General features: G+C 48.6%; 1 protein-coding gene across 2 annotated transcripts in view; it reads left to right on the top strand.

Annotated features, from left to right (window-relative positions):
* Positions 1–2,030: 2,030 nt before the first annotated feature.
* The window catches only part of FAM168A (family with sequence similarity 168 member A), a 66,618-nt gene continuing 43,755 nt past the window's right edge, over positions 2,031–24,893 (top strand). The window contains exon 1 of one of the 2 annotated variants that reach the window (XM_050333502.1): positions 2,031–2,167. The gene's annotated coding sequence lies outside the window, so the exon portion shown is untranslated. The remainder of the gene's footprint in view (positions 2,168–24,893) is intronic. The other variant, XM_050333503.1, reaches the window with a different exon arrangement.

The following is a 24,893-nucleotide window of genomic DNA, read 5'->3' as shown; positions in this document are numbered from 1 at the left end:
CCCCCAAAATCTGCCCAGGGAAGGAAACAGCACCTTTCCTACAGCTCCACTCGTGCTGGGAACAGCCAGGCCTGGGATAACTCATGGAGCAGAATTCCCAGTGTCCAGCTGCTGTTCCTTGGCTTCAAACACAAATTCATGGCAGCCCCCAATATATATAAACCCCCCCAATAATATCAAATAATATATAAAAAATTCTATTCCAGCAGGGTTTTTTCCATGGAAAGCCCTTTCCTCTTCCTCCAGCACCAACTCTGCAGAAGGAATTAAATTAATCCAGCAGGGCTGGATGATCCCAAAGGAATTACACTGGGATCCCCCCATCAGCCAGGGCACACCCACAGCCCGGTGTGCCCCTCCACACCTGGTTATCCAGCTGCAAAACATCCTGGGGCTGCTGAATATTCCCAAAATCAGGGAAATTATTTGGAAATCAGGTGCTGGATCCTCTGTCCTGCAAAAAAGTCCCCTGAGGAAGGGATCTGGGCTGAAATTTGGATTTACCCCGGATTATCCTCTGGGATTGGGCTGCCCAGTTTGGCATAAATTTATCTCCAAGCTTTTCCATCGGTTTTTCCTCTTGGTGTGGGATTTGGGGGGCTTGGCTTATTAATTTTTTTTTTTGTAAACTGTGGGTTTTTTTTTTTACATTAAATAGGATAAATTTGGGATCCTCAGGATGGAAAAGGTGATCCAAGGAGCCAGGAGGATCTTTCCAGCCAGTGATGGAAGAAAGGAGAGGATTCCATGTGGGAACACACTCGACCCGTCGCTCAGGAGAGCCAAATCCAGGATTCTCCCCAATTTTCCAAAGCAATTGGGTGCTGTTTAATAAAAAAGTCTGACTTTGGAACCTCCAGTTTGTCTGTCCTCCAGCTGGGCTCGTGCCTGGTTGGGATCTCCAGGATTTCAGGCAGGAAACAAAGGAATTTTGAAACTTTTCCCACATCCCAAGGAATCGGGATCTCCCTGTGGATTCTCCCTGACTCCTGGGGACAGAAGTTCTGGGAGTTCAGAGCCGAACGTCCAACATTCCTGTTCCTCTCAGTCCCACATTCCTGATGGAGGGACCTTGTCACCCCCCATCCCAATTCCCTGATTCCCCAAGGAGCTGTTCCACGTCCACTGCTCGGGAAACAACATTTCCAGTGGGAATCTGCACCAAAAAAAAAAAAAAAAGGGCAAAATACTTCAAACAGCAGCGAGTTGTGAGGGGTTAAGGAGGGGCATTTACAGAGCCCTGCCTGTGACACTCCTGGGTGGAGACCCATGGGAATTCTTCATCTCTTTCCCAAAATACTCCTTTTTCCTGCTCTAAAGAGGGGCAGGGGCTGCTTTTGGGGTGACAGCCTGGTGTGGGGCAAGGGGCAGGTTTGGGGTGATGGGGCTGGTTTGGGGTGATGGGGTTGGTTTGGGGTCAAGGGGTGGTTTGGGGTCAGGGGGTGGTTTAGGATTTGAGGGGCTGTTTTGGAGGCTGAGGGGCTGTTTTGAGGAGCTGTTTTGAGGGGTAAGGGGGTGGCTTTTGGGGTCACAAGGAGGGGACAGACCCCCACGGCGGGGTGGGGGGGGAGTCGGTGTGCATGCAAGGCCAGGGCCCGCCGCTCCCCACTCCCCTCCCGCTGCCGTCCCGCGGCCCTTCCTGGCCGGACGACCCGTGGAGAGTCTCCCGGAGCCGCGACCCGCTCCGGGATCCCAGCGGGATCCCCCTTCGGCACCGCCCGACCCCGCGGCCTTCTCGCTCCGCGCAGACCCCGCGGACTACAGCTCCCGCCGTGCCTTGCCGAACTACAGCTCCCGCCGTGCCTTGCGGCGCGCCCGCCGCACTACAACTCCCGGCACGCCCCGCGCCCGCCCGGGCCCTGCCGCCGTGGCTCTTTCCCATCGCCGGCCCCGCGGACTACGCTACCCGTCGTGCCTCGCGCGGGGCGGCCGCCGGCGGGCCGCGGCGGCGGCGCGCGGGGCATGCCGGGAGTTGCAGTCCTCGCGGGGCCGCGGCTGTAACGGTCCCGCTGGTGGTACTGCCCCCCCATCCTCCCCACACGCTCCCCCCCTTTCCCATTCCCGGCTGGCGGCTGCGGGAGCAGCGGGAAGAGGAGGAGGAGGAGGAGGAGGAGGGAGAGCTGCTGTACCGGCACAGGGGCCGCCGCCGCCGCCCGAGCAGCCGCAGGTGAGAGACGCGGGGGAAGCGGCGGGGGGGACACCCCTGGGTGACAGCGGCGGGGACGGGGCGGGGTGTCGGGCGCGGCGTCCCCCGCGACCCCCGGCGGGGATGGGGATGGGGATGGGGATGGGGATGGGGATGGGGACGGGGATGGGGAGCATCCCCCCCCGCGGGTGCGGGGGAAGGGGGAGCCAGACGCGGCGCCGGGATTGTGGCTCCCCCCGAGGCTCGTGTGTGTGTCCCCCGGGGTTATTGCCCCCATCGCCGAGCCTGTTACCCCCCACCTCGCAGGGTGTCCCACCCCCGAGCTTGTTTTGTGTGTCCCCCCACCCCCGAGCCTGTTGCCCTCCCCCAAAAGCTGTTGCCCCCTTTTCCCCCAGGGGCTGTTGTGTTTGTGTGTCCCCCTTCCCCAGCCTATTGCCCCCTCCCAGGGCTATTCTTCCCCCTGCGATCCATTGTCCGTGTGTCCCCCCCGCCTATTGCCCCCTCCCAGGGCTTTTGCCCCCTTCCTCCAGCCTATTGCCCCTCTCCCAGACCCCATTTCCCCCCTCCAGCCTGTTGTCCCTCCCAGAGCCTGTTGTGTGTCCCCGCGCCCACAAACTCCGTTGCCCCCAAATCCTATTGCCCCCCTATAAACCCTATTGTCCCCCAAATCCTATTGTCCCCCAAATCCTATTGTCTCCCCCATAAACCCTATTGCCCCCCGCCCGCCGGAGCTGTTCCCCCATCCTTGGCATGTCAGGATTTGCCCCACGGGAGCTCAGTGGGCTGGACCCCCCCCATTTTTGGGCGTGGGGAGCCCCCCTCCCGTGCCGGTGGGTGGGATGCCCGGGCTGTGGGTGCTCCCCCCGCTCCAAAATATCCCGAGGGGCACGTGGGGACGTCGGGAGGGATATCAGGGAATAATATCCAGGAATATCGGCGAGCCCGCCTGCAACTCCGCGGGATGGGAGTCGTGGTGCCTTCCCCTCCCCACCCCAAATCGCTGCCCTTTTTTTTTGGGGGGTGGGGTGGTGGTGTTGTGGTGTCACAGCGGGTCGTGAGCGTTCAAAATGGGGTTTTTTTTGAAATGGTCGAAATGGGGTTTAAGATGGTCGGACCGGTTTGAAAAAAGGGTTAAAAGGTTCGGGGAGAGGGAGCAGGGATGGGGATGGGGATGGGGAGGGAGGGAGGGGGGGATGTCGGCGCAGCATCCGTAGGAATGAGAGCAGGGGAGAAGCAGGTCGGGCGATGTAAGGCGGCGTTATTTCCCTATAAAACACCTCTCGTTTTTCAGGGAAATGTGGGTTATTGCCGTGTTTTTTTTTTTTTAAATTTTTTTTTAGGGTGAGCTGGGTGGGTTTGTGGGTATTTACGGCTCGAATCCCCTGCTCGCCGGCTCGTCGTGGCTTTTCCAGGGCAGCGAAGTCCGCGGGTGTCGTGGGGGAACGATGCCAAAAAAGGTGCTTGGGTTTCAGGGCTTTATGGAGAGCAGAGAAGTATGGAAATGGAATACATTTTCATTAGCAAAAAGAGGTTTGGGGCCAGACTGGGAAGGTTTGGCGGCCTTTCCCCACCCCTCCATCCTCCTCCCCTGCACATGCTGATGAGCTTTCAGGTTATGGTTTGTGTTTGCATAGGCTGAATTTCATTTATTTAGTGCTGAATGTTGGCAACTGTGGAAAAATGAGCAGGTTGAGGTGTTTTTTTTTTAATTTTCCTTCCCCCCTCTCCTGGACAAAGACGTGTTGTACCGACCAGAAAGAAACCCCAAGTGATTCTATTTATGTTTTAATCAAAATATGATTTAAGATGCGGTGGTGTGTTTATTCTCGCTGTAAAATAGCGACAGGAGGAAGAGCTTTTCCTTTTTTTTTTTTTATTTTATTTTTTTTGTGTGTGTTTTGTGGTTTTTTTTTAAGGAATGGGAATGATGGAAACATCTTTAGGGAAACATTTTGCTGGACTTGATTGCATCAACTGCATTATTTCATAAAATGTGAGCTGTGAAGTGGTTGTTGATTAGGGCTCAAATTGAGGAGGGATGTTGAGCAATGTAAAGAAAAAGGAAATTAGTACTAAGAGGCCAAATGCTTATTTTCTTTTTTTTTTTCCCAGTTCTTTCTGCTTTTCAATTTTAACTGTTTCCTGGATTTTCTTGACCTTTATGGAGTACATAAAAAAAAAAAAAACCCAACCTAAAAATGCTCTGCAGATTTACCCCTGTGAGATGTGTGTAGTTGTTAAAGGACACTCAACAATGTGCATTGCAGGAAATATCTGTTAAATCTGGTTAACTTTTATTCTGGAAGTTGCAAATACCGACTCACCTGGTTCTGCATCCCAACTTTTTATTTGCCCAAGGAAATGGTGGTGGCTTTTCAGAAGGAGTCTTTTCCCAAATCACGTGGCCTTTTATTTTAGGGAATGTGGGCCAAGTGTTACAGATGTTACTGCTCAGGTCTGGGGGGGGTTTGGTGTATCCTTCAGCTGATTAAAATTCCTGCTTGGTAGCAAAGACTCACTTTTTTTTTGGAGAGGTGGAATCACATCCGTTCCCCTCTGGAACAAAGGGGGTTGGAAGCAGAATGACTGCGTGCCACGAAGGTGTTTGGGATTTGTTCAGTAATGGGAAATATTCCTTGGAATGAGAAACTTAAGCCATACTTATTGTATCTATCAGCACCGATGTGGAATAACTCTGGGATGTGGATATTTCAGGAGAACATGTGGAGATCCTCCCTGCTCATCTGTCACATTCCATGTGAAGTCTGCATTGCAGCAGGTGAACTATCCAGGGGTTTTTAAAAACCCTGCTCTGCAGCTGGGTTTTCCTGGTCCCCTCCAGATCCATGGCTCACGACAGGGATAACAGGGAAAACCAGGGAAAAAAGGGGATGCTGCTCTCGGTGCTGCTGCAAACATTCCTCAGGCAAATAAACCCACCTTGGAGCAGCAGCTCTGGGAAAGGCCTTCAGTACCTCCCCTGAAAGCATAATTAAACCCATAATTAAATGGAGCCTAAATTGAATTATCCAATCTGCTGGAAGAGCTCGGGAACCTCGGCTTGGACACGGAGGTGCAAACGCAGCCACTGTGGGCACGGGAAGGGGGGTGTTTGATCCAGCTTTTGGGAAGGTTTGATCCAGCTTTTGGGAAGGTTTAATCCAGGTTTTGGGACGTTCTCGAAGGCAACCACTGTGGGATTGGTTCTCCTTTGTGGGGAAGTGGGACATTCCCTGCTGGAATGTCACCAAGCCCCACCTGCCATAAACATAATTCCACCTCGCTGAAATCCGGGTGGGTTTTGCCACAGGCATTTCAGGCCTTGCTGGAGGAGAAAAAGGTTTCCACCCCTGAGCTCTGAGCACATTCCCAGCTCCCAGGCCAAAAGGGAAACACCACTTTTATATCTTCCTTTCCCTGCTCCCTCTTTCCTTCGGTGCGGATCGGGATCCTGGTTTGTCTCCAGCCCTGCCTTTGGGGCCTGATTGTATCTGCAGAGGCCCCTGGTTTCCCTTTCCGCAGCACAAGAGCTCCCTGTACTTTCTGTTTCCTCTGCAATCCATGAAGTCTCTCCGTGTGCTGCAGCATTCCTGTGTTTTGCTCCTGGATGAACTCCCTGACGTGCCCGTACCGGGATCTTTCACATCCAGCCGGGCTCGGTTTTGCTCCTTAAAATCCACAAGTTCTCCTGTTCAGTCCAGAGAAATTCCCAGATGACTGAATGGGAAAGGTCTTCTTGCCTTACTTGATAATATTTTTCTGAACTACTTCCACAGCATTTTTTGCTGATTCCAAGTGCCAGTGGATCGGTCCCGTGGGATGTTCTTGGATTCTCCTGTCGCTCAGGGCCCAGGGGAAGGGTTTTGTTTCAAAATCCACCTGTCTGGGTTGTTTTGTTTTGGTTTTTTTTCCCCCTGTTAAATCCCTGAATTAAAAACTACTGGCTCTTAAAAGTCCCACCCCCTGCCATCCTTCCACTATCCCAGGTTGCTCCAACCTGGCCTTGGGACACTTCCAGGGATGGGGCAGCCACAGCTTCTCTGGGATTCAACAGGATTCAACCTGTGCCAGGGCCTGCCCACCCTCCCAGCCAGGAGTTCCTTCCCAGTAAAATTTGTCCAAACCTGATTTTTGGAGGAATTAAGGACGATGTGGCTTTTAAGGTTTATCCAGCATTTGCAGATTTCCTGGAATTGGTGGAAGCTCTTTGTTTTCCATTCCCAGTGTAGGGAATGTGCTGCTCTTCAGGGTGATGGAGCCGAGTTGGACTTTTTTTAGGGTGTGAGTGGGACTTGGATGATTTTCCCAAAGCTCCCCCAGTTTTGTTTCCTGTGGATGTGCTGGAAACCCCGAGCACTGCACAGGAATTTCAGGTGCCTTTCATGGAGGGGAAACTTTGGGCCTGTTGATGCTCCCCTGCGAAACCTTTAGGAAATCACCCTGGTGGGATTTGTAAAAACTTGGAAAAAAACACATTCCCATCCTTTTCCCTGTCTTTCCTTCCTCCCCTTGACTGAAACAGTCACGTGCAAACCTGGAAGGTGGGGAAATGAGAAGTGAGAGCAGGAAAAGGGGCTTTGTCGTGGCTTTCTCAATAGGGAGATTAATGCTGGAGTGTATTTGGAGGCTGAGCATTTTTGCCTCCCTTGTCTCAGCGAGGGTTAGAGATTTGGGAGGATTACTGGAGACAAGCTTAGAGTATTTTATGAGAGGAAAAGTACTAAACTGGCAAAAAAAAAAAAAAAAGAAAGAATAATAATAGATGCCATCGTGCCTGCTAGGCATGTCTAATTCTTGGATAAAATGGATAAAGATTGCAGACTGCAGCTCAAGTTAAAATAGACCAGAACAGGGTTTTTCCTTCTAATTTGCTGTGGAACTTAATAAAAAAAATGTGCTTTTTTGTTTTTTATGGCATCAGGTTCTTTATCTGCCCCAAATTAAAGCCCAGGCTTTGGGCTTTCTCTGCCATCAGATCCCAACTCCCTGATTTCCATACCATCAGCTGGATGCAGGAAAGGCCTCCTGGGGGCAAGTTCTGAGTTCCCTCTTTTTTTTTTTTATCCAGTCAGGTTTTTTTTTTGCACTTGGATTTGCAGGCAGTGACAACTCACTTTATTTTAAAGGACAGGGGGATTTAGGTGGCTGTTTAGCACAATGATTTACGTGGTTGGTGAGTCAACCCCCCCGGGCTGCCCAGGGCAGGTGGGAGTCCCCATGTGAGCATTTTATTCCACAAATAATATTCTTTATTTATTTACCAAGTGGGTGGTACAAATTGGCACAGGGTGCCTGCCCCCAACCTGGAAGTGTCCAAGGTGTAATTTGAATTAATTTCCAACCACTGCTTCCAAAAAGCCTTTTCTTGTCTGAGCTTTGATTCCCTGAGGAGGGAACTCCTGATTCCGTAATGGAATGGTGTTTATTGTGGGCAGCTCGAACTCATGGCGTGGTGCTGGAAGCCTTGGGCAGCTTCTTGCCTGGCAGTACCTCGGGTTTTTCTGGCTTTCAGATTGTGTTCCCTGGGTTTTCAGTGCTTTCCCCACCTCTGGAATGGCTCTGGGCTCTGGCACAGCTCCCCTGTGGTGCCGGTGATTTTCCGTGGGTGGTTCTTTCCGTCACCTGTGAGTCGGCCAAGCCCAAATCTCTGTTCTGTGGGTTTTGCTGACATTTCATGGGGGATTTTTTTTTAAATCAGGCTCAACAAAAGTTTGCCTGTGACATTTCAGCACTTCCCTTCCTCACCCTGCTTTGGGATCTCCTGGAAGGGTGACATCAGTTTGCCCAGAGAAGCTGTGGCTGCCCCATCCCTGGAAGTGTCCAAGGCCAGGTTGGAGCAACCTGGGATAGTGGAATGTGTCACTTCCACAGGGGGTGGAACTGGATGATCCTTAAGGTCTCTTCCCACCCAGCCCATCCTGGGATTTGCTGGTGATCCTGCTCTTTGTTGAGTGCCACCAGCCTGTTTTGGTTTGACACAGTTTGATCTCCACTCACCCATTTTTTTTTGCTTGATCCTGTAATTGCTTTCATGGAAATCGTTAAATAATTTTCCCAGTGTCTTCCCACTGATTGTGAGGGGAGTTAAATCTCTGATTGGCTTCAGAAGCTCTTCCAAGCTCCGTAGCTGTTTCCTTTTTGATCCCAAAAGCACTCTGAAACTTTGGGAGCAAGTACAGGTGGATCATCTCTATGCAAATTCCTTCATTTTTCCCTCTGTACTTGTGGAAAATCAGCATCTGAAGTGATGCCTGTTTCCATCCCCGTTGGACTCGGGGTCTCAGAGGTCTCTTCCAGCCCGAGTGACTCTGGGATTACGTTGGTGTCTCGTTGAGATGAGAGCTCGGGAGCACAAACGTCACCCAGGAATCAATTATTTAAATCAGCCATTTCACAATCGTGATTCAATTACTGAGGTGGATTTAAATGCCTGCTCTTTTGCTCTGCTGTCAGGGCTCACCAGAGGCCAGGGATTTCTGCAGCTTCCTTGCTTGGGATGGGGCCCAAATCAGTGACCTGGTGGGAGAAATTGTCACCTGGGATTTTGGGAAGCTGATCAATCTCCCGTCATTCCTTGTGGTGTGAGGATTTTCCCTTCTGTCTCCTCTGTGGTTTTTTCCCCTCTTTATTTTTTTTTTTTTTTTAGGGATAGGCTGCAGCCATGGCTTCCCTTTCCTGTCTGAACTGATTTTCCAATCCAGTCACGTGCTCCCTTTTTTCCTGCTGCTGGTTGGGCTTCCATTTGTCCCTGCTCATTATCCCGACTCCACGTATTGAACAGAACCCTCATTTTCTGTATGGACACTCTTGCCTGACTTTGACCCTCATTTCCCCTTCTGAGTGTCCTTCTCCTGTGTTTAGCTCATCCCTTTCCTGGATGCATCAGCAGTTTCATCTGGGAAGGTGTCTTATTAGTGGGAAAGGTGCTGGCTCTGCAGTTCCCCGACCTCTCCCTTCCCTGCAAGATCCTTCCGTCACTCAAATCCATGGATGCTCCCATCAGCCTTGTTCGGTTCCATGACCTTTTTTGGGGGGGCCTTCTCTTGCTTTTAGTGCTGGATTCGTGTTGTAGCTCAGGGATAATGACCTGTGGATGCACGAGGAGGTTGTGGATGGAGAGTGGAGCGAGCAGTGCTGGCATTTTGAGGCAGCAATTCCTGACTCTCCCCGAGCCTGGAAAAGCTGCTTGGAGGCAGATCCCTGCCTGTTTGACAGGCAGCTCCTCTAGGTTTCTCTTGGCACCCTCAATCCAGTGGGAAGAAAAAAGCCTGGCAATGACACCACGTGAAGATTGCCAAGCCTTTCCTTAGACTGTTCCTTCCGAGCTCTTTTCCAGGATCCCTGAAATCTTTCCTCACCTGCTCAGTTCCAGCTGACGCCGTCGCTGCTCCCGGCAGGCACAGTTCCTTCTGACCTGTGGGAAGAGGAAATCCATGGCAGCCAGGTATTCCTGGGAGGCAATCCCTGCTGATGCTCAAGGCATGTTTGCAGGGGCTGGAGAAAGCAGCAGGAGCCCATTTTTGCTCCGTATTCCAAGGTCATTTTTCCCTGCCAGCGCTAAGGACATGTGTGTGCGGAGCTTTTCTCTCACTGCCACCACAGGTTTTCCTCTGCATGTCCTTGACTTTCTCCTGCTTTCCCCATGCTCTTCCCTGCCTGTGTGGATGCTCTCCCATTCCCTGTGCTCCGTGGATTTTCCTGAGGCCTTGGAAGGCTTTTTCCCCTCACATCTCTTTAGACTGTTTCTGGCCGACTTTAACCATTTCATCCCAAATTCCACTGTCTTCCATGGAGATTTTTTTTTTTGGGGTGGGGAATGAATTCATCATCTGGGTCAGGATTGTGCTGAACTTCTTCATTCAGGGGAGATCTCCCAATTCTCCAGCCTCTTATGCTGTGAGTTGTTTTTTGCCGGGGATGAACAACGTTCCCGTGATCCCGTCGTGGCATCCGCTTCTTTCCGTGCCCACAATTCCCCCCTAATTCCCAAACTGCCTAAGCAATGCCTCAGTTTCCCACTGGGAGCATGGCAGAGAGGGGTGGCTATGCCTGTACTTCCCGAGGTAGATGGATGAAGCTTGGGAAGATGCCACAGTGGTGATGTCCCCCCGTCTTTGGAATGAAGGAATGGGAAGGTTATCCCTCCGTTGGTGATCCCCTGGTTGGGTTCCTTCACGTTCCCTGTGTGGAATTGCTCATTTCTAAGCCCCAAATTATTCCTGCCTCGTGGAAATGTCTCTCTGTGACGTCAGGGCTGCAGAGTTTTCCCTCGTTCCGCTTCCCAATCCGGATTGGTGCCTTTGAGCCACCAAAATCCCCATTTGGATCTTATCTCCCAGCGAGCCCCCGCTCCCTTGGGATGTGCTGGCAGCCAGGATTAGCTGGGCTTTGCTTGCCAATCTTGTTTTTCAATCTGAAGAGACCTCAGCAGAGCTTTCTCCTGGGGCAGGGAGGGCGCTGATTCGGGAATATGTTTTCCTTGGTGTTATCGGGATTTGCTGGCTGTGGAGATAAAGCCCGGGGATCAGCTTATGGATCCTGGAGTTTGCTTCCTGCTGTGCCAGCTGGAGAAAGTTGTGTCTTCAGTGCTTTTAGTTTTTACTTCACCTTAAAAATCCTGTGGGGTTTTTCTTACATTTTTATTTTTATTTCGTATTTCTTGCTTTCCGTGGGTGTTTCTATTTACTAAAAGGCAGTGGGAAGAACACTGGGGAAAACAATCCCATTTTGGTTCCTGCACATCCTGAGGGATCCAGAAATATGGGCTGGCCCGAGGGAGGAGGAGACAGGGCAGTGTTTCTTTCCCTGCCTCAGGGCAGACTCCAGGAGCTGATTGCTGTGCTGCTTTTAGGGATGTTGAGTAAAGGGGGGAGCAGAAAAAAAAACCCCTGGATATTCAATTTATTTAAGATTTGTTCTCCTGAAGGGGCTCTGATGGAGATCAGCACTCTCTGCAAATCTTTTTATCTCGAAATAATGTAATGGGAGTATCCATTTTAAGGTTGCTGGGGAGTATCCAGAGCCTATTCCTGGTTCCCAGAGCGGAAATCTGTTTGAGTTGGAGCAGTTTTCTGGGAGTCAGGTTTCCTGCCAGAGTGGGAACAGGAGGAATGAGCAGTAGCAGGAGAGGTTATAAAACCCCCCAGGCGTTTTACCTCCATTTCAAGGAGCTGGATGCAGCAAGAAACCACACAAATTGGGCAAACTCTGCACAAAGGATTCAAACATCTCATCCTAAACCTTCCCAAAATACCTTAACCCACAGGGATGTAGTTCCAGAGTTCCCTTCCGTGTTTGTTTTATTGAGTGGATAGGGGGCTAAAAACCCCCAAATAGCACTGGAGATTTTGCTCCTGATATTATAATTAACCCTGGTGCTTTCTTCCTGGTTTGGTTCCTTTTGGATTTGTAGGGAACAGAAAAAAAAAAACCAAACCAAAAACAAAACAAAAACCAACCACCAACCCCAATTAACACCAGGAAGTGAATTCAAAGAAACATCTCTTAAAAGTGTTTTTTTGTGGTGTGTGAGAACTGAGAGAGCCAAACCTCGGGGACTAAAGGGGTGTTTAAAGCCTTGAGCTCAGCCTTATTAGAGCAGATCTATTAACATTCAGTTAATCATGCCTAAGTAAGTTGCCAGGTTTTTTTTTTGTCTTCACCGGGAAATTAAATCCAGTTGGCTGTGCCTAAATTACTGTTGTCAAATTAAGCAGCAGCACCGAGAGGTATCCATGATAAAACCTCCAGGGATGCATCCAGGGAAGCTGTTCTTTAACAGGTGTCTCAGCAAACTGGGCTGCTGAGGCATTTTAGGACCGAGTGGTATTGTCAGGAGGAGAACTGGCAGCAGGTTATCAAATAAATATGATAATAATCGCATTATAAACAGGTTATATTATTAATATAAACAGGCTATCGAAACCAGGATGGGTTTTGGGAGGGTTTCAAGGAACTGGCAGTGGATCCAATGGGATTTTGGGAGACCTTAGAGCCCATTCCAGGGCCTAAAAGGACTCCAAGGGAGCTGGAGAGGGCCTTGTCCTGTCAGGGAGAGCCAGAAGGTCCCTCCAGAGCCTCCTTTTCTCCAGGCTGAGCCCCCCCAGCTCCCTCTTCACATGGGAGAATCTCCAAAAGCTCTGAAGTCCACGTGAAAACCTGGAATGTTTGGGAATCTGATGATGCTTCCCAAGGGGTGGTGTCTGGTGATCTCCATTTAGGAGCAGTTGAGGGAGGGGTTTGTGCCAGGAACCCCCTGGACACTTGCTGTGTGCACACCAGCTGTAAACTTCCTTCCTCCCCAGAGTGATCCCATCCCATCCCAACCTTTGGAAAAGAATTTAGGAAACCTTAAAAACTGGAATTTGAAGGGTGGGTAAAACAAGAATCCTGTGAGAGCTTGTGAGCAGCGAGATAAAGACTCTGAAATCCGGGTGATGGGTTTGTATTCCTGTGGTCCTTGAAGCCAGATTTCCCTGAGGGACAGCCAGGCACTATTCCTAGAGGTTTCCCACAAAAAATGCCACATGAATGGGATTTGAGTTTCTAGAAAGCCGGTTTCCTTTGCTATCCAGGGGAAAAAAAAAAAGAGCTGGAGAGGTGGAAAGGCTGATCTCCCAGGGGAGGTGACTGTGCTGGAGCATCTGGGAAGAAAGGCAAGTGCAGATTTCCATGTGCCTCATTCCCTGCAAATAATGTTTCCTGCAATTCCTGCTCCTGAAGTCACGGTTTAGGGCTTTGCTTCCATCCCTGATTCTCAGCCAGGGGAAGAAATGGAGAATTTCCCAACGTTTCAGGAAAAAAAATGAGGCTGGAAATGAGCAGGGGGGAGCTCATTAGGGACACAGGGGTGTTTGGAGTTCCTGGAATATCCTGGATTGGAAGGGATCCACCAGGATCAGCGAGTCCAGCTCCTGGGAGCTGCGTTGGCCAAAGATGAGGCTGTCAGGAAACTGTGGCTTGAACAATTCCAGCTGATCCAGGTTGCTGGGGCACTGAAACCAAGCAGGAACGGCAGAGAAATGGGTGCTGAATTTATCCATCCCAGCTCCACAATTTTCCTTCCAGTCCTAAAGAATGATCCTGTGCATCCAGTGCATTGGAAAACACATGTCCACGGGATTTAGCTGAAGAAATGGGGGTTCCAAAACTCCTGTCCTTGATGGAAATGTCATTTTTGCAGTTTAATTTTGCCATCCCACTGGCAGAACAACATAAATTAACAATCCCTGGATGATATTCTGGTGTTTTTTTAGTATCTTTTTTTTTTTAAAGATGTTGCACTGGGCTTTCATTTAGCCCAACCCAAACAAACAGAGCTGGGGGATAAGAATAAATCCAAATGTGCCCCTTCAGTAGCAGTGCAGGAGATGGATTTTGTGCAGACGTTGCAGGAAGGAAAACGTGATTTAAACCCCTTCGTTCCAAGCCCGGAACAGCCACGTGCAAATCGTGATCGCTCTGCCCTCCAAGTGTCAGCTTTCATTTGAGTCTTTCCTAAACCACTTGATTGTTGGATATTGCCAAGGAATTCAACCCCCTTGGAAGACATCAGGGAGAATCCTGCTATTGAGTTAATTAGGTACAAATTTGAGTGGGGATTTTTTTTATTTATTTAATTTTTTAAAAAATAAAGATTAAATGATCTGCTCGACTCTTTTAGGCCCTGCTTGAGACACACACACACACCTGTGTCTGGCTTGTAGAGGATTTTCCTCGTTAATTAAGAGCCCCTTTCCTTGTGTTATTACTTAATTGGGTGTCACAGGGAAGCTGATGAGACAATGAAATGGTTTTAATTGCACACAAACCAAATGGTGCTTCACTGGTGGAGTGTTCCACGATGTGACCCCGCTGGTTCTGCCCTGCCAGCGGTGCCAGGGCTGGCTCAGGAGGGAAAGGCAGCTGGAAAAAGGCACAAACACAGGCTGGGAGGGGTGAAGGGATGGGGGGAGCAGCCCTGGGAGAAGGATTTGGGGGTGCTGGGGGATTAAAGGGGCTCCAGGAGAGCTGGAGAGGGACTGGGGACAAGGGATGGAGGGACAGCACACAGGGAATGGCTTCCCACGGACAAAGCACGGGATTAGATGGGGTGTTGGGAAGAAATACCCACCCATCTCTAACTATTAAAAATGACATGGAAGATGTGATTTTTAGGAGTGTGCTCAGGTGGCTGTGGGATAACCAGGGCCTTGCATGGGAGCAGTGCATTTATTCTTAAACTTTGGGGATTAATCACAATTTCTGCTTCTTCAGACTCCTTCCTTTTTCTTTTGGGAGGGTGGAAATGAGAGGAAAAGAAAGAAAAAGCCCTTGGCCATGTCGTGTTTCCCTCCGCTCATCTTTCCCAAGCAGCAGGTGGACGTGTCAGCACCATGAATTATGGATGGAACTGCAGCCCATGGAGTGCTGAGTATCCCCAGTGGAATTAACCTGCTTTATTCCTCCCTGCACAGCAGAACTGCCTGTGGGGTTGGGAAAACCCCAAGACTTCACATTGTCAGTGTTTGTTCAGCCACAGGAATGAAATCCTTCCCTTTTTTTTCCCCCACCGTTTTTTCCCCTTAAACATCAGATTTACCTGGAAATCTTCCAGGAATTTTTGGGCCAGCCCAAATTTTGAAGTTTTAGAAGCTCTGCTTGGGAAGTTAGTCCTGGATTATGGTGGTTTAAAACTTGGCAAGAAGAAGCTGGAGAGCTTTGGCTGCTCCATCCCTGGGAGTGTCCAAGGCCGGGCTGGACAGGGCTTGGAGCAACCTGGGCTCTGGTCGATGGTTATTTCATTTACCTGCTTTGGCACTGCTGATTTGAGATACATCTAAGTGAAAAAAAAATCTCAGATTGCTCATTTAAACCACTGACTTGTAAACTTCTTTTTCTTTCTTTGGGCTTCTGTTTTCCTAAAAGGAATTTCTCCTCCCTGCTTGGTCCAACCCTTCCGATGTCAGTCAGACGCTGCTTTCATTTTATTGAATTCAAACTCCTTTATTTTGGCCATTCTGTGCACACTTAATTAAACAGTGGCATCTAATTAGCAACTTGAGAGGCTGTTTAATTTTTTATTATGCAGGAAACAGAGGATGCTGCATTTCAGTGGTGGTGCTGTGTGCTAGGAACTAACTGCAAAGTCCCCTTGGAAACGGGAATTCCCACTGATCTGGTGTGGGGTGCACAAGTGTGTGTGGAACCGCTTTGCATTGGATGGATTCCTGGGAAAAACAACAGAGTGGGATGTCAGCAGCAGGGTTTAATTGACAGGTGGTTTCACAGAATCTTGGAATGGTTTGGGTTGGAAAAGGACCTTAAAGCTCACCCAGTGCCACCCCCTGGCACGGGCAGGGACACCTTCCACTGTCCCAGGTTGCTCCAGCCTGGCCTTGGACACTTCCAGGGATCCAGGGGCAGCCACAGCTTCTCTGGGCAACCTGGGCCAGGGCCTGCCCACCCTCACAGCCAGGAATTCCTTCCCAATATCCCATCCATCCCTGTGCTTTGTCCATGGGAATCCATTCCCTGTGTCCTGTCCCTCCATCCCTCGTCCCCAGTCCCTCTCCAGCTCTCCTGGAGCCCCTTTAGGCCCTGGAATGGGCTCTCAGGTCTCCCTGGATCCTTCTCTTCTCCAGGGGAACCCCCCCGCCCAGCTCTCCCAGCCTGTTCTGGTCACTGTAAACTAAATTTTAGAAGTGTTTGTGTGGTCCTTTCCCTTTTCCTGCCTTGTCTCATCCTCACAGAAAGATCTTGGCTCCGTCTCCCTCTGTTCAGTGATCCAGCCCCTTTTGGCATCTGCACACTCGCTGCTTCATCCCTGGAATTTTGTTTAGCACATACAAGTGGGAGAGCCTGCGTGTGCTTCCCATGAGGAATGCTGTCCCGGGGGTGGTGGGACACATCCCGGAGGAAGCAGAACCCCGGACTGGGCTGTTTGGGATCCTCAGGAATGCTGTGGAATCAGCCTTTTCCATGGTTTTGGAGTGTTTCAGGGAACTAAACGTTTGAAATGCAGATCCATCCCCCCTAGCCGTTCCCAGCCTGGATTTGTCCCAGCTGATGGCTCGTTTCCTCCATGGAGAGGCTTCAAAAGCTGCCTTAGGAGCACTTGACATTCGTGGTTGTTCCAGGAGGGTCATTAATGCGGCGCTGCCTTCCAGTTCTTCGGGAATTCAAGGGGCCGATTCTCTGGTTTGGAACTGGGCAGGAATTGCAATGACTCCAGCTTTTGTAGTGTGTGTGTGTGTGCACATCCAAAACAAGGTTGGACTAATGGGTTTGGTGGCAATTAAGATCAGAAAGGAATGTTGGATCATCTGTGCTAATTAGGAGCGAATTAGGTGGTGGGAATTGTGAGCAGAGCACTGAGTGCATTCCTTACGGGATGGACTCTGCCACAGGGAAAAGGTGGGAGAGAAGAGGGTGGAAATTGCTCAGTCTGCTTTGGTGGGGCATTGCTGATGTTCCCCTGGGCACAGTTCCTGCAGCAGAGGGAGAGGGAACAAGATTCCCACTTTCCTGGACTTCATCTGATCCTGGGTGTGTTGGGCACGATGCCCTGGGGTGCCTGAGGTGGAGCTCCAGGAGAACTGGAGAGGGACCTGGGACAAGGGCCTGGAGGGACAGGACACAGGGAATGGATTCCCATGGACAAAGCACAGGGATGGATGGGATATTGGGAAGGAATTGTTGGCTGGGAGGGTGGTGAGGCCCTGGCACAGGTTGCCCAGAGAAGCTGTGGCTGCCCCTGGATCCCTGGAAGTGTCCAAGGCCAGGTTGGAGCAACCTGGGATAGTGGGAGGAGTCCCTGCCCATGGCAGGGGGTGGAACAATCTTCAGGGTCCCTTCCCAGCCAAACCATTCCGTGATTCCTCCTGGCCTGAGCCTGTGGTGTTACTCAAGGAATTGCTGGGGTTTTTTGGACAAGAGTAACCCAAGTACCAGCCCCGTTTTCCTTGTTCCTGGCTGCCAGCTGCATGTGGAATCATGGATTGCTCTCCTGTGAGCACAGTGGTCCAGATTGCTTGGATTCCATCCAGAAGGGAATTGTGTGTGTGTTTGGTTGCAATTATTGCCTTCATATTTGGCTGCAGGACTTTTCTGGGCTGCTCAGAGTCTCCAAAAAAACAAAGTGACGTAAAATGGGCTAACGGGTTCCAAGAGCAGGAGGGACTGACATAATCCTCTGTTTGGCTGGGAAACCATCCCAAAGCTTGGAATGGAGCATTGTTTTGGTCTTTTGGAAACAATTAATAGCCAAGTAAAGACAGCAGTTCCCACCAGGGCATATTGGATGCCCCAAGAGAGGAAGGAGGATGAGGAGGAGAGGGGAGAATGGTGAAAACACAGACCTTTCTCCCTCCTGGGCAGGGAACAGTCCAAGATTCATTAAATCTCGGTGGATGTTTCAGATACGAGCTTGGAAAGCTCTTTGTTGGCTCAGCCTTTTATCTGCTCAGACACTTCTGTTTTATCTCCTGAACTTCCAGGGCTGCAAAAAAGCCTTTCAGGCCAATTTAATGTGGAATAAAAGCGAAAAAAAAAAAGCCTGGTTTGATTCCACACCAGGTCGGGCAGGCAAGAGTTAGAAAAGTCTAATTAGTCTTGTAATTGGAATGTGTGTGAGACAATTAGTTTTTGTAAGTGTGTGTAATTTAATCCCAAGGAAAGGGTCAGGAGGAACTCGCTGGGAAAGAGGTTAAGGAGTAACATGTGCCATTTCCAGGCCTTCTGCTGCTCCTGTCTGACACACCCCAGCAAATCCGACCTCCAGGAACCTGCAGGTGAGGCAGGGCTTGTGCTCTGACTTTGTCTCCCGGTTTTCATTCCAAGGGGGGATCGCCCCCATTCATCCATGGGGGATCCTGGAGCAGCAGTGCTTTAGGGAAGCCCCAACAAAAACCTAAAATCCAGTGCCTGGCTGTAACTCCCACTCTGGGAGTAACTCCCACTCTCTGGGAGCCCGTTCAGCTTTTAGGGAAACTCCTGGCAAATGGGAATATTTAAGCTGAGCTGCTGAATCCCGTCCTATCCCAAGTATGCACTGCGTGCCCTTTATGGATGCAGGATTTATCCCTGTGGTCACAGAGCAGCAGCCAGGATATTTTCCTTTCTGCAGTCCTTTTTTTTTTTTCAGGAAAGGGGCAGCCCCTCAACCTCCAAGGTCAGCCCAGGAAAAGGAGCTACTTCCCAGACATGTGGAACTCATTTGCTTGGAATTTTTGACGCCGCTTATTCCAATGCTGTGTTTTCCCAGGCTCTTGTTTTTGGGGCAGGATTGGACGGGAAGAGAGGGGTGCCAAAAGCTGGAATGTTGAGTGGGGCATGCAGGGAAGGTGTTCCCAAGTTTTAACAGATCCTGTATAATGATGGAGTCCAAGGGAATGGATTGGTGGTGCTCAGGACCGTAATTCCCTGTTATTTATGGATCGTGGTCCGTGAGCCAGGTTTTGTCGGCACAGATGTCGGGGCTGGGAGTGTATTCCATGGAAGAAGGGGGCTTGGAGCGCAGTGTGAGATCAGGCAGAGCAGGTTGGGATTTCCTGCCTTTGGCTGTAAAACCAGGAGCGGTGGAGGGTTAACAGCCAGAGTCCAAAAGTGGCGGGATAATAAATCCCGGGAACTCAAAGGAAAGCTCAGCTCCTGGAGTCTGGACAGCAGAGGGATGGAGCTTCTGACTCCAGTGTTATTTGTGACCTACTTGGAACCGAAATGCTGCTGTTTGGTCAATGCTCCACTGCTGGTTTTTAAAAGGATCCCCCATCCAGGTTAAATGGAATCCTCGGAGAGATAAAACATCCTCCGCAGAAAATCCCACCGCTCCTCCTTGTCTTCAGTTTTACTTTTTACTTTAATCCTTCCTTCTTTTTCCGTGGCAAAACCACCCCCTGACTCCCTCCCTCCCACCCCCAAACCCCCCCCCAACCTTTCCCATCCCACATCCAATATTTTATAGAGCAGTCACAAAGGGCAGTAAATTGAGTCAAACATCCTCTCCTTGGCAGGATTTCCCTCATGACCAAAATCCAATATGAACAAAGAGGACAAGGGCAAATAACTTCACTTATTCAGGTCATTTTTCAGCAGAATCATAAAAATTAGATAGGAGAGGGCCCATTAGATTATCTCTCCTCTCTTCCATCTTGCCACTCCGGGGTTCTTCTCTGCAGTAAATTTTCCTCGCACAAATGGAAGGAAGAGAATTTTCCTGCTGATTATTGGTTTTGTTGAGTGGAATAGGATGGATGGGCTTTAGAAAATATTTTTTTATGCTTCTGCGAGGCTCATTTTTAATTTCTGTGTTGTTTTTTTTTTTTTTTTCCTCTTTAATGTTGTACCAGGATCTTCTAGTTTTTAATTCCACCCTGTTATTCCAGTTGTGCCAGTATTGGAATAACCCCCAGGCCCTGTGTAACAATTTCACCCCGTTGTGTTCCTGCCAGGATTAATGTCCCAACAGCACCAGATTGTCCTTCCTGGACAGTGGGAAATGTTTATAATGCTCTTCAGATTAAAATAATTTAAAATCCTCTTAAAAAGATGGAGTTTTTTCCCCCCCGAGGAGCTGCCAGGGAGGTAAATATAAGATAATTTAACCCCCTTCCACCACCCAGAAAAAAATCCTACATTGATAAGGGTTTGAAGGAGTTAATGTTTAAGGAGTGGATCTGTTTATCTGCAGCTGAAAGGTCACTGAGTAAATTCTCCAGTGATCCCAGTGTTGGGGAGGTGCTGCTGAAGTGACAGATCTTGTCCTGCTTCCAAACAAACAAACAAACAGAATAATCTGGGTTGGAACTCTGGAGCAAAATGGGGATGGGCCTCGTGGCACTGGGAATCAAGGAATGGTGTCGTGGAATTGCAGAGTGCTGAGAGAAGGAAGGGACCTTACAGCCCATCCCTCCCTGTGGCCAAGAAGAGACCAAAACTCCAATATCCCCACCCCCAAACACCACAACCTGGAGTCAAACCCTGTTTTGAGCCAAAATTTGGCTGCAGTCGAGCTGTGCAGCTGAACCAGTCCTGCTGGATAAGCCTCATTTCTTTGGGAAACCGGGCTGAAAGCGGCCCCAGCCACCAGCAGCAGCCACGTTTGGACCCCAAATTCCAAACAACTCCTTCCTTTGCAGTTCTTTTAGGTTGGTTTTTCCCCCCTCCCCTCCTGGAACTGTCGTTGGCAGGAGAATGAAACAGGAATGGAGTTAAAGACGAGGAGCTGCTGGTGGCAGCACAGCTGGACACATTCCAGGTCACCGCAGCCCGGCAGGCTTTCCAAGAGGACAATCCGGGATCTTGGGTGTTCCCCCCACCTCTGCCCTTCCTCTGGAGCCCATCACCTCAACGTCACCAGCCCTGCAATCCAGTTTTCGGGTGGTTTGCCAATCAGATTATCGCGTTGGAGCTAAGGAAGGGAAAAAAAAAATGAACATGGAGAAAGACTTTCCACGGGGAAAACATTCCACTCGGGATTTCACCTGTCTTCCCGTGCCAAACTGGCAGGAGGACTGTGTAATTACAGCGCTTTTGCAAACAAAATCAATGTACAGCAAGTCTGGGCACGGCCACCCTTCCAGACCTGGATTTTATGGAGGAGGGAATGAAAGGATGCCATGGTTTTGTTCTGTTCCATGGTTAAACCACCCTCCCAAAAAAAAGGAGGATTTTCAGATAAAATCCCTGCGTGTTCCGTGGGTTGTAGTCCCTTCTCCCCTTTTAAAGGACAGGCAAAAACTCCCCACCACAGGAAAGCAGGGACAGGATCCCTCGGATCTGTGTTCCCACGCAGGGATCGGGATGCTCCAAGCAGCATCACCACGTCATATGTGGACAGAGAGACAGAGGAAGGGCTAATTATGGATATTACATATATATATATTTATATATTTTTATATATAAAGCATAAAACCTTGTTTTCTTACAAGTCAGACCAGGAGTCCCTTTTTTTTTTAGACCAAAATATAACCAAACAAATTGGATCATAACAATTCTCAAAAAAACAGCCACTCTGTTACACGTTAAAGGTTTATTCTCCTTTAATTTACACCATCAAGATGCACAACCACCTTCCAAGGAGGCTCTGCTGCCGTCCCAAATGTTCATCCCGTGGATCCTCATTTCCCGTTGTTTTCCCTGTCACATTCAATCCATCTCCCCTTCATAAATTACGGACTTGCCTGATTTCCTTAACGTTACCCAGGAGTCCCCAGGAATTCAGGAATCCAAACCCAGGATGCCGAAGACTCTTTTAGGACGAGCCGGTCACGTTCCTTTTCCTTCTTTTCCCTCCGAAATTCCACCCCTGGCAATCCCCCGCGGAGGTGCTGAAGAGATGGAGACCCACGTGTGTGATCCCTGGACCTGCTGGAATAGGATCCAAAGGACTGGGATCCAGGGAGACCTGGACAAGCCTGAGACATTCCCCATGGAATTCAGGTTCAACAAGGCCAAGTGCTGGTGCTGCACCTGGGTTGGGACAATCCCAGACGTGAGAACGGACTGGAAGAAGAAGCCACGGAGAGCAGCCTTGTGGAGCAGGATTTGGGGGTTCTGAGGGATGAAAAGCTGGACATGCCCTGGCATTGTGTGATTCCAGAACCCCCCCGTGCCCTGGGCTGATCCCCCAGCGATTGTGGGCAGCAGGGCAGGGGGGGATTCTGCCCCTCTGCCCCCTCAGGTGAGACCCCCCTGCAGAGCTGCTCCAGCCCTGGGAACAGCAGCACAAGGACCTGGAGCTGCTGGAGAGAGTCCAGAGGAGGCCCCGGAGCTGCTCCCAGGGCTGGAGCCCCTCTGCTCTGGAGCCAGGCTGAGAGAGCTGGGGGGGTTCACCTGGAGAAGAGAAGGCTCCAGGGAGACCTGAGAGCCCCTTGCAGGGCCTAAAGGAGCTCCAGGAGAGCTGGAAAGGGAACTGGGGACAAAGGATGGAGGGACAGGACACAGGGAACAGATTCACATGGACAAAGCACAAGATTAGATGGAATATTGGGAAGGAATTCTTCACTAGACAAGCCCAGAGGCCTCAGCTGCTCCTCACAGGACATTCCCAACAGCTCTTTCAGCAGCTTTGTTGTCCTGCTTGGGATGCATCCCAGGAAATCTTTGGAAATCCCCCCCCGCAGGGGGAGAAGAGCTGGGGCAGCAGTTTGGGAGAGGTTTTGTTCCTGTTGGGGGTCTGTGTTTGAAGGTGGTGGTGGTGAAAAAGGCTCCCAGTGGTTCATTCAAGATGCTCTCCCAGAACAGCTTAAACTGATGGCCTGGAAAAAGGAAATGAGGGAGACAAGATTAGTCTGTTCAGCAGGGAATGCCAGCCTGGGATTTGTTTTGATTCCCGTGGAAGCACCAGTCTGGAAGGGTTTGTGCACTGGAATTTTGGAGGGTTGTGGTTGAAGGGGAGGGGAAAAAATTCTTTGGGAATGTATATGGAGATACATAAAAATATATTTAAAAGAAATAGATAATATATATATATAACTAAATATATAACTGTATTGAATATATGACTATAGAATATATAATCTATAAATAGATTAAATATATAAATATAAAAATATATTAAATATAGGAAGATAACAATATAAAATATATTAAAATCCATAAATAGATAGATATATGAGTACAAATACATAAAACATGTAAATACATAAAATATAAAAATGAATATGTAAAATATATTTTATATAGAAAATATATCAAATATATGAAGAGAAAGGTCTAGCATATAGAAAATAAATATATAAATAAATGTATAAATGTATTGAATATATCTATAAAATGTATTTAATGTATCTATAAAATGTATTTTATATATAATATAAAAATGTAAAATATATTTTATATAGAAAATATATCAAATATATGAAGAGAAAGATCTAGAATATAGAAAATAACTATATAAAAAATATAAATGAATGTATTCAATGTATTGAATATATCTATAAAGTGTATGTTATATATAAAATATATAATATATAGATATATCTATAAAATATATAATATATAAAGATTTATAAAATATAAAATATATAAAATATAAAATATATAAATATATAAAGAGACAAATATATGAATATAAAATACGTATATATTTATTATATATTTCTATATATATATAGAAATAAATATAGAAATAAATATATAAAATAAAAAAGAATATATAAATACATGAAGTACATGAAGATAAATATTTAAAATATATAATATAGAAAATATATAAAATATATGAATATAAATATATGAAATAAATATATAAAAATGAATATATAAAATATATAAAGTACATGAAGATAAAGACATAAAATCTATAAAACATATAAAACATATGAAAATAAATGTATAAAATACACAAATACAAGGATTTTTGTCCTGGATGAGGACTCTGGCAGTGCTTCTCACAGGCTGCTCTACAGGATATACTCAATTTACCAACCCTCATCCCTCTCTGTACGATCCGTGGTGACACAACCTGGCCTGGGAAATGCCTGAAATCCAAATTCATGGAATATTCAGCAGCCCATTCCCTGCTCATGGGCTCCAGCCCTGCAGGAACCGCCACAAAAGGCTCTGTGTCCCGGTGCCAAGATTCCTGAAACCCGCCCGCAGTTGGGTCCAGTTTTTCCCTCCGGTTTTATCCGAAGCAAAATCTGAGTCCAGCGAGCCCAAAGAGCCGCTTTTATCCCCTGGGATGTGTCCCGCGTGGCAGGCTCAGAAACCCGGTGGGCTGTGTTATTTTTTTTATTTCAGCAGGAGATAAATTGATGGGAGAAAAACTCCCCACTATTGATTTTCCTTCTCCCATGGCTTTGGAGGGGTTGTTGATGCACGAGGGCTCTCCTGTGCGGGCGCGGTAATCGTGATAAATTGGCTTTTTGAAGCCCAAGGTTTTTTCGACTGCGGTTTCAGTGAGTTGATTTGTGGGGTAGATGAGAGCTCCTGGCACAGAATTACTCATTTTTGGGCTGTGGAGAAATTTTTTCCCTGGGTTATCTGGAGCACTGAACATCGGACAAGATTGTTCTCTCTGTCTCCTTCCTTCCTGGAGCCCAGCCAAGAGGTTTTTTTGGGGATGTGAGTGGTAAAATTTACGCTTTCCAGAGCTCATCCTTGTACATCCTGACGGGGATCACGACCAGGACAATGATTTATCCTCAGGAGAACAACAGGAACTTGTTTAATTTGTCCCAAATTAAACAGGTGAGAATCCTGTTAATGCTCCAACTGAAGGAATTCGATGCCACAGGGCAGAATTTGAGGTCCAGGATGTGTCGGGCTGGTGGGGGTGACACTGAGGATGCCGAGGATGAGGTGTCTGTCCATGGTTGGATAATCCTGTTGGATGTCCACGGGAAGCACTTTTGGGCTTGCAGACAAGTTGGAGTGGGGGAGGGCATATATTTATTCCCATTGTCCAATTTCTCGTGGCCTGCTCTGCGTATTCCAGGATTCTCCATGTTAATCTGGGATTTGTTGGGATTTGTAGGTGGCCAGGGTGGCCCAGGGACCGTGTTGTGAACAGAGACATTCCCTGAGGATGTTGCTCTGTGGTGATTTATCCCAAATAACTCAACACTGGTCACTCAATAATCCTGATCCTCTCCAAAGTGATCCTTCTTTCGCCTCGTTCCTGACAGGATTTTCCTGATTTTTTTTCCCCTTGATTTCTGCTGTTGTCCTGACACACCACTTGCTTTTAGCCACTCTCCCGGTTTTTTGGTCTTGTGCCCTTCCCATGGTGGTCCCACAGAACCCTTTATGTGAAGGAACACCA

This window comes from Myiozetetes cayanensis, unplaced genomic scaffold, assembly GCF_022539395.1.
Source record: "Myiozetetes cayanensis isolate MyiCay16 unplaced genomic scaffold, myiCay2020 scf5-8, whole genome shotgun sequence".
Classification (NCBI taxonomy): Eukaryota; Metazoa; Chordata; class Aves; order Passeriformes; family Tyrannidae; genus Myiozetetes; species Myiozetetes cayanensis.
This window is presented reverse-complemented; position numbering and strand designations above follow the sequence as displayed.